This window comes from Piliocolobus tephrosceles, chromosome 15 (assembly GCF_002776525.5).
Source record: "Piliocolobus tephrosceles isolate RC106 chromosome 15, ASM277652v3, whole genome shotgun sequence".
Taxonomy (NCBI): domain Eukaryota; kingdom Metazoa; phylum Chordata; class Mammalia; order Primates; family Cercopithecidae; genus Piliocolobus; species Piliocolobus tephrosceles.
In genome coordinates this window covers 106,056,689-106,063,488 of record NC_045448.1, presented here as the reverse complement: position 1 = coordinate 106,063,488, position 6,800 = coordinate 106,056,689, and the positions used below count along the sequence as shown (strand labels likewise).

Sequence of the window (6,800 nt, the reverse complement as noted above, 5' to 3'; positions counted from 1 at the left end):
GTGAAGACTCAAAGATAAGGATACGTTTAGTCCAATATTTGCCGTTGCTCAAGGAGAGATGTTGTTTTAAAGTCAAAGTGAAAATTTTTTTCCAAAACTTGCTGATTCCTCTTTTTGTCTATGACAAAATAGAAACTTGGGGCCAAGTGTAAGGACTGATGCTGCTGCAAGTCTGTGAGTGCACACTTATATGCACACAGGCCGGAACAGGTCTGGAAGGACACACACTTAGAAGTTAGTAATTTTCTTCTTTTTGCAAGTCTGTATTTTCAAAGAATTAAGATTTTAGTTTTTTGCTTGTCTCTGGTTGGAATGTTCAGTTTCCTAAACATCTCCCGGGAAGTGAGTACGTCTGCACTTCAGGAAGTGCTCTTGTCTGGAGGTCAAAGGGTTGGGGGCGCACCCCCGGGTCGCGGCTCCTACAGGAAACCTTCCCTTGGGGATCCGTCAGGGCCTCAGAAGCCTCAGTGGATGACAGGGTGAAGGTGCCATCGTTCAGTCAAGTCCAGAAGTTCAAGAACTCCTTGCAGGTGAAGCAGTCACAGGATAGGGTGGGATCTTGTGGGAACCCAGCAGTACGAATTGGCGCGGGCAGCTCGGTCACCGGCCCTGTGGCCTCAAGGGGCGGACCCAGCACAGACTGGTCGCGGGGCGGGGGTCGAGGGCGCGGGCCGGGCCTCAGCGCGCATGCGCGGCGAGGGGGTGGGGTCAGGGCGGGGCTGCGCCCGGCGTCTAGAGCGGCGGCGACTGGGGCTGCGGCGAGCGTGGAGGCTTCGCGGCTGGTTCGCCGCCGGGTCGGGCTCCGCGGGCCGGGGCGGGAGGACCAGCACCTGAGGCCGGGCCCGCAGCCCGCGACTTCACAACCAGGCGGCGGCGCTGCTGCTGCGGGGCTCCGGCGCGCGACCCGGCGGGACAGCGGGGCGGCTGGCGCCGGGGTCCGGGGAACGCCAGGTAGGTGGGTCGGGCCGGGCGGGAGGCAACGCGGCCGCCGCGGGGGCCGGGGCCGTGGCCGGGGACTGACAGCCGGCGCGGGGGCGCGCCCCGGTCCCTGCTGGGCCGGACGGGGACGGCGCCCGCGGTTTTCATGGAAATTGCACTGCCTAGCGGTGCCACTGGTCCGCCTGCGGTGGCGTCTTTTGAGAACAATCCGAGCCCGGCCGACCCCGATCCCCGTGAAGACGCGGCCGCCCCGGCAGGGAGCCGGGTGCAGAGCGGGCGTGGGGCCGCGGGATGCAGACGCGGCGCCTGCCCGGTGCGGCTCCAGGGCTGGGTCTACGGGCTTCTGACGCTGGAGGCCTTGCCGTGTTTTGGGTGAAAACATCACCAGGTGAAAGTAAACATGCATCTCCGTGTAGGAAATCTGGTCTCCATCCTCGAAACTCCTCCCTTTTCTGCCCGCCCTTGGACCCCGACAACATTTCTGGCATCTTTGCTTTCTGTATTTTATTTCTCTCTGGCTTTGCTAGTCAATTAATGGAGGCCTGAGAAATGTGCAGGGATCTGTGGCAGTCTCTTGAAAAGCCAGCCAGGAATGGGTAGGCCCCAGAAGACAGACATTCAAAATGTCAGAGGTAAATTTGTGTCTTTGTGGGCGAAGGGAAGGAGTGTTGATGGTCTCGCTTCCCTCCCCCTGTCGCCTGCCCTCTGACATTACATAATGATGGGGCCTTCCTGCCCCGAGTTCATCCATAATGACAGACCATGAAAATATTCCTCTGGGTGAGAAAGACCTATAGCTAGTAGGGCCCATCTTCTCTTTGGCTTTGCCACGGAATGTGTCTTGTGCTGGGAAGCTGCCTAAGAGTGGAATTTGATTTGTCACCTGCCCCTCAGGGCATTTAAACCAAGGGAATGGGGGTGAGGTGGCGATTTGGGTGTTGCAGAGAAATTCTGCCTGGTTCATCTGTTCACAGTGGGTTGTGTGGACCATGGGGAAGCCAGTGGGGTTGAGCACAGAGTGGGTTGACTACGGTGTGAATCATGGGTCTGCCGCTTGCTGACTCTGGTTCTTGTCTCTAAAAGATGAGAGCAGAGCCTTTTTTGCTGTTTGTTTTGGAATCTAGCTGCTGTTGGCGTTGGCCGGTGCACGTAGAATTGCTGATTTTTCTTTGGTTGAAAACACGCTTTCTTTAACGAAAATTTTGTTTTTGGATCTGGGCTAGGGCATTTGTTTCGGGGGTTCTTTGCTGAAGTGTCAACTGCTAATTTACTGTTTTCTTTGAAGAAAGAATGATGGGGCCCATGTGAGAAGCACAGTGTGATTGGTCTTTTGGAGGAGTGGTGCCAGGAGACCTTGATGCTGCCTGTCCCAGGGGTGGCGTTGCATGTGAACGGGCCTCCCAGTGCCTCATTCCCTGCGATGTCTTGTAAACACGCCTGTGAAGCCAGAGCTACTTGGTAGAGTCTGGCTTGAAGATAAGGCTTAAAGAAATGGATGTGGACAAATTCAAAGAGAAAGAAACATTGTATTTCTACTGAGCTCCTTATAGAATTAGTCTACTTACCTGGCCACCTTACTCATCATGTAACACCTTTCTTCATTTAGAGTTTTCTGTCTCAGGGTGTTTATCTGCTTGGGTAAGTCTTGTTTCCCAACTAGATTCAGAACCAAGGGCAGATGTTACAGTGCGTCCCTGTTTTCAAAACTGGATGTTTTGTAGTATTGCTGTTGAACCGGATATTAGCTTGTTTTTTTTTTTTTTAAATCACTTTAAGGAAAGGATGAAATAATACACATGAGAGCTTTTTGTAAACTGTAGAGCACTAGAAAAATGGGATGTGTGTGACAGAGAACTATCAGCCCTGCAAGTCCCTTTAACTAGCTGCCTGCCTAAGAGGGAGCGTTCTCAGCCAGCATCTCTTCACATGCACCCAGAAATGGACCTGAAGGCGGTGTGGGACCAACAGACCCACTGATCCCCAGCCCAGGGCTTAACATCTCAAGAGTTCAGTGAGGCAGAGTGGAGGGGGAGGCTTTCCACCAAGACTGTTTCATCCTGTTTTCGTTTTTAAATGAAAAGCTCCTTTTAAATGAAAAGCTTAGTAATCCAGAAAGGTTGCCACAACATCATCAACCGCTCATGGTGTCAGGAGGCTTTGACTTTCACTGAAAAAAAAAAAAAAAAAAAAAAAATAGCACAAATCTGCAGTGAAAAAGGCTTGATTATGTTGGGGCTTCTGTAGAACTTGATTAATGAACTGGTCTTGAGAGGGCCTTCGAAATGGCTTTTTTTTTCAGTGTCCTAAAACAGAAGCTCTGTAAGGAAAACATATTTTGAGGAGACCAATATTAACACCCATGCATGCTTGCTTCATTTTCTCTCTCTGTTTTAAGGAAAATGCCATCAGGAAGCTAATCTCAGGGAATTTACCTGTATTTCTATTCATATGCACATGTTCTCTAATTTTTTTTTTTTTAGTATTTTGATATAGTTTTAGACTTACAGAAAAGTTGCAAGAATAAGCCAAAGGTTTCTCAGATTCTCCAAATGTGGACATTCTGTTACGTTGCTTTATCATTCTCTTGTATTCCTATGTGTTACTACCTTTTTCTGAACTACTTAGTAGTAAGTTGCAGGCTTGAGGCCCTTTTACCTCTAAACGCTTCACTGTGTATTTCCCGAAAAACAAGGATATTCGTAACAACAGTAATCCCAGCACTTTGGGAGGCTGAGGCAGGCGGATCACAAGGTCAGGAGATCGAGACCATCCTGGCTAACATAGTGAAATCCCGTCTCTACTAAAAATACAAAAAATTAGCTGGGCATGGTGGCGGTGCCTGTAGTCCCAGCTACTTGGGAGGCTGAGGCCGGAGAATGGTGTGAACCGGGAGGTGGAGCTTGTAGTGAGCAGAGATCACACCATTGTACTCCAGCCTGGGCAACAGAGCGAGACTCCATCTCCAAAAAAAAAAAAAATCATGGCTAGCGCAGTGGCTCATGCCTGTAATCCCAGCGATTTGGGAGACTGAGGCGGGAGGATCACTTGAGGCCAGGATTTTGAGAACAGCCTGGCCAACGTGACAAAATCCTGTCTCTACTGAAAATACAAAAATTAGCTGGGTATAGTGACAGTCCCAGCTACTTGGGAGGCTAAGGCATGAAAATCTCTTGAACTCAGGAGGTGGAGGTTGCAGTGAGCCGAGATCACGCCACTATACCCTAACCTGGGCAACAGAGTGAGACTCTGTCTCAAAAAAAGAAAAAAAATGAGGAAATTAAGGTTGATACAACACTATTTAGTGTAGAGGTCGTATTGAGATTTTGTCAATTGCTTTGATAATGCCCTATATAGCAAAAGAAAATCCTAGATCATCTGTTTTGCATTAGGTTTTTCTGTCTCTATAGTGTCCTTTAATCTGAAACAGTTATCAAGTCTGTCTTTTGTATTTCACAGCATAGACATATTTGAAGACTACTGACTTTTTAAGATAATGCCCTCAATTGGGTTTCCTGTGGTTTCATGATTAGATTTAGGTTTTGCACTTCTGGCGGGAGTAGCACAGGGTTGAAGCAGTCGCAGTCTTCTCTTCTCTCTCTCTCTCTCTTTTTTTTTTTTTTTTTTCTTAAAGAGAGAGGGTCTCCCTTGGTTGCCCAGGCTGGAGTGCAGTGGTGCCATCGTAGCTCACTACAGCTTGGACCTCTTCCACTCAGTGATCCTTCTGCCTCAGCCTCCTGAGTAGCTGGGACTATAGGTATGTACCATTGCACCCGGCCAATTTTTAAATATTTTACAGGGACAGGATCTCACATTGTGTTGCTCGGGCTGGTCTCAGACTCCTAGTCTCGCCATCCTCCTGCGTGGACCTACCACAGTGCTGAGTTTACAGGCATGAGCCACTGTGCTCGACTGATGCTGCAGCCTTCTTAGTGTGCCCCATCAGGAGGCATGTGCTGTGATTTTCCGCTTCTCTGGCCCAGTTAACTTTGATCACTTGAATTAAGGTGGTGTCTATCTCATGGAAAAGTTACCATTTTTGTAATCCCAGCACTTTGGGAGGCTGAGACGGGTGGATCACGAGGTCAGGAGATCGAGACCATCCTGGCCTACACGGTGAAACCCCGTCTCTACTAAAAAATACAAAAAACTAGCTGGGCGAGATGGCGGGCGCCTGTAGTCCCAGCTACTCTAGAGGCTGAGGCAGGAGAATGGCGTAAAACCCGGGAGGCGGAGCTTGCAGTGAGCTGAGATCCGGCCACTGCACTCCAGCCTGGGCTCCAGCCTAGGCGACAGAGCCAGACTCCATCTCAAAAAAAAAAAAAAAGTTACCATTTTTCCCTTTGTAGTTAATCTGTGTCTCAAAGGAAGAGAATTTGAGACTGTGTAAATATACTGTTACTTCTCATACAATTACTGACTAGTTTCAGAATCCATTGATGTTTCTTACCCGAGTCAATTATTAAGAGAGTTGGCAGGCCGGGCGCGGTGGCTCAAGCCTGTAATCCCAGCACTTTGGGAGGCCGAGACGGGCGGATCACGAGGTCAGGAGATCGAGACCATCCTGGCTAACACGGTGAAACCCCGTCTCTACTAAAAAATACAAAAAACTAGCCGGGTGAGGTGGTGGGCGCCTGTAGTCCCAGCTACTCGGGAGGCTGAGGCAGGAGAATGGTGTAAACCCGGGAGGCAGAGCTTGCAGTGAGCTGAGATCCGGCCACTGCACTCCAGCATGGGCGGCAGCCCGGTATCCCCCCTCAAAAAAAAAAAAAAAAAAGAGTTGGCAGATGATGATTTTCTAGTTTCATAGTTCCTTCTATATTTATTGGTTGGAATTGTACTGAGAGGAAGAACCTTCCTTTCTCTATTATTTATTTTTTGATTTGCATCGCTGGACTCAGGAATTCTTGCTTTATTCAATAGATATAGAGTTCATTGCTCCCATGATCCATTTTATCGCTCAAATTATCCTAGATTTGGCCAGTGGGAGTCCCTTCAGTCTGGCTTTTGTGTCCTTTTGACACATGCTCATCATTCTTTGAGGACTTTTCTTCCTGGCACAAAATCTTCAAGACTCAGCCTCTACTTTCCTTGTCCCGGCCCCGGAATCAGCCGTTTCTCCAAAGAATCCTGGTTTCCTTTAGTGGAGAACGGTATTAAAAACCGAGATGGTCGGGCGTGGTGGTTCACGCCTGTAATCCCAGCATTTTGGGAGGCTGAGGCGGGCGGATCACAAGGTCAGGAGATCGAGACCATCCTGGTTAACATGGTAAAACCCTGTCTCTACTAAAAATACAAAAACTTAGCCGGGTCTGGGGGGTGCCTGTAGTCCCAGCTACTCGGGAGGCTGAGGCAGGAGAATGGCATGAACCCGGGAGGCAGAACTTGCAGTGAGCCAAGATCGCGCCACTGCACTCCAGCCTGGGAGACAGAGCGAGACTCTGTCTCAAAACAACAACAACAACAACAACAAACCCCGAGATGTAGGCACTAAGCCTGCCTGTTACTACTGAGGTGTCACCGATTCTAGACCTTCTGAGGGGATGGATGCTCTCATTGTAAACATAAATGTAGTCACATTCCACACAATTTTCTGTGGCTTGCTTTTTAAATGTGTACTTCTATTAGGCTGTGAAACTGTGTTTCCCTTTAACTCGGCCACCATTTAAGAGAATAAGTCTTGTCAATTTTGCCAATCTAATGGGCAAGGAAGACAGTATTGTTTTAATGACATTTCCCAAATTACCAAAAATATCGGATACCTTTTCTTGTTAATGTATATTTTAACTTCTAATGAATTACCTGTTTATATCCTTTGTTCATTTTTTCTTATCGGGCTGTTTTTCCTTATCTTACTAGATTGT

The 6,800-nt window shown here is 48.8% G+C and overlaps 1 protein-coding gene across 8 annotated transcripts in view; it reads left to right on the top strand.

Annotated features, from left to right (window-relative positions):
- Positions 1–723: 723 nt before the first annotated feature.
- The window catches only part of INPP4A (inositol polyphosphate-4-phosphatase type I A), a 145,980-nt gene continuing 139,903 nt past the window's right edge, over positions 724–6,800 (top strand). For 7 of the 8 annotated variants that reach the window (XM_023211435.3, XM_023211430.3, XM_023211433.3 and 4 more), the window contains exon 1: positions 819–951. The gene's annotated coding sequence lies outside the window, so the exon portion shown is untranslated. Of the gene's footprint in view, positions 952–6,800 lie in introns of all 8 variants that reach the window. The other variant, XM_023211428.2, reaches the window with a different exon arrangement.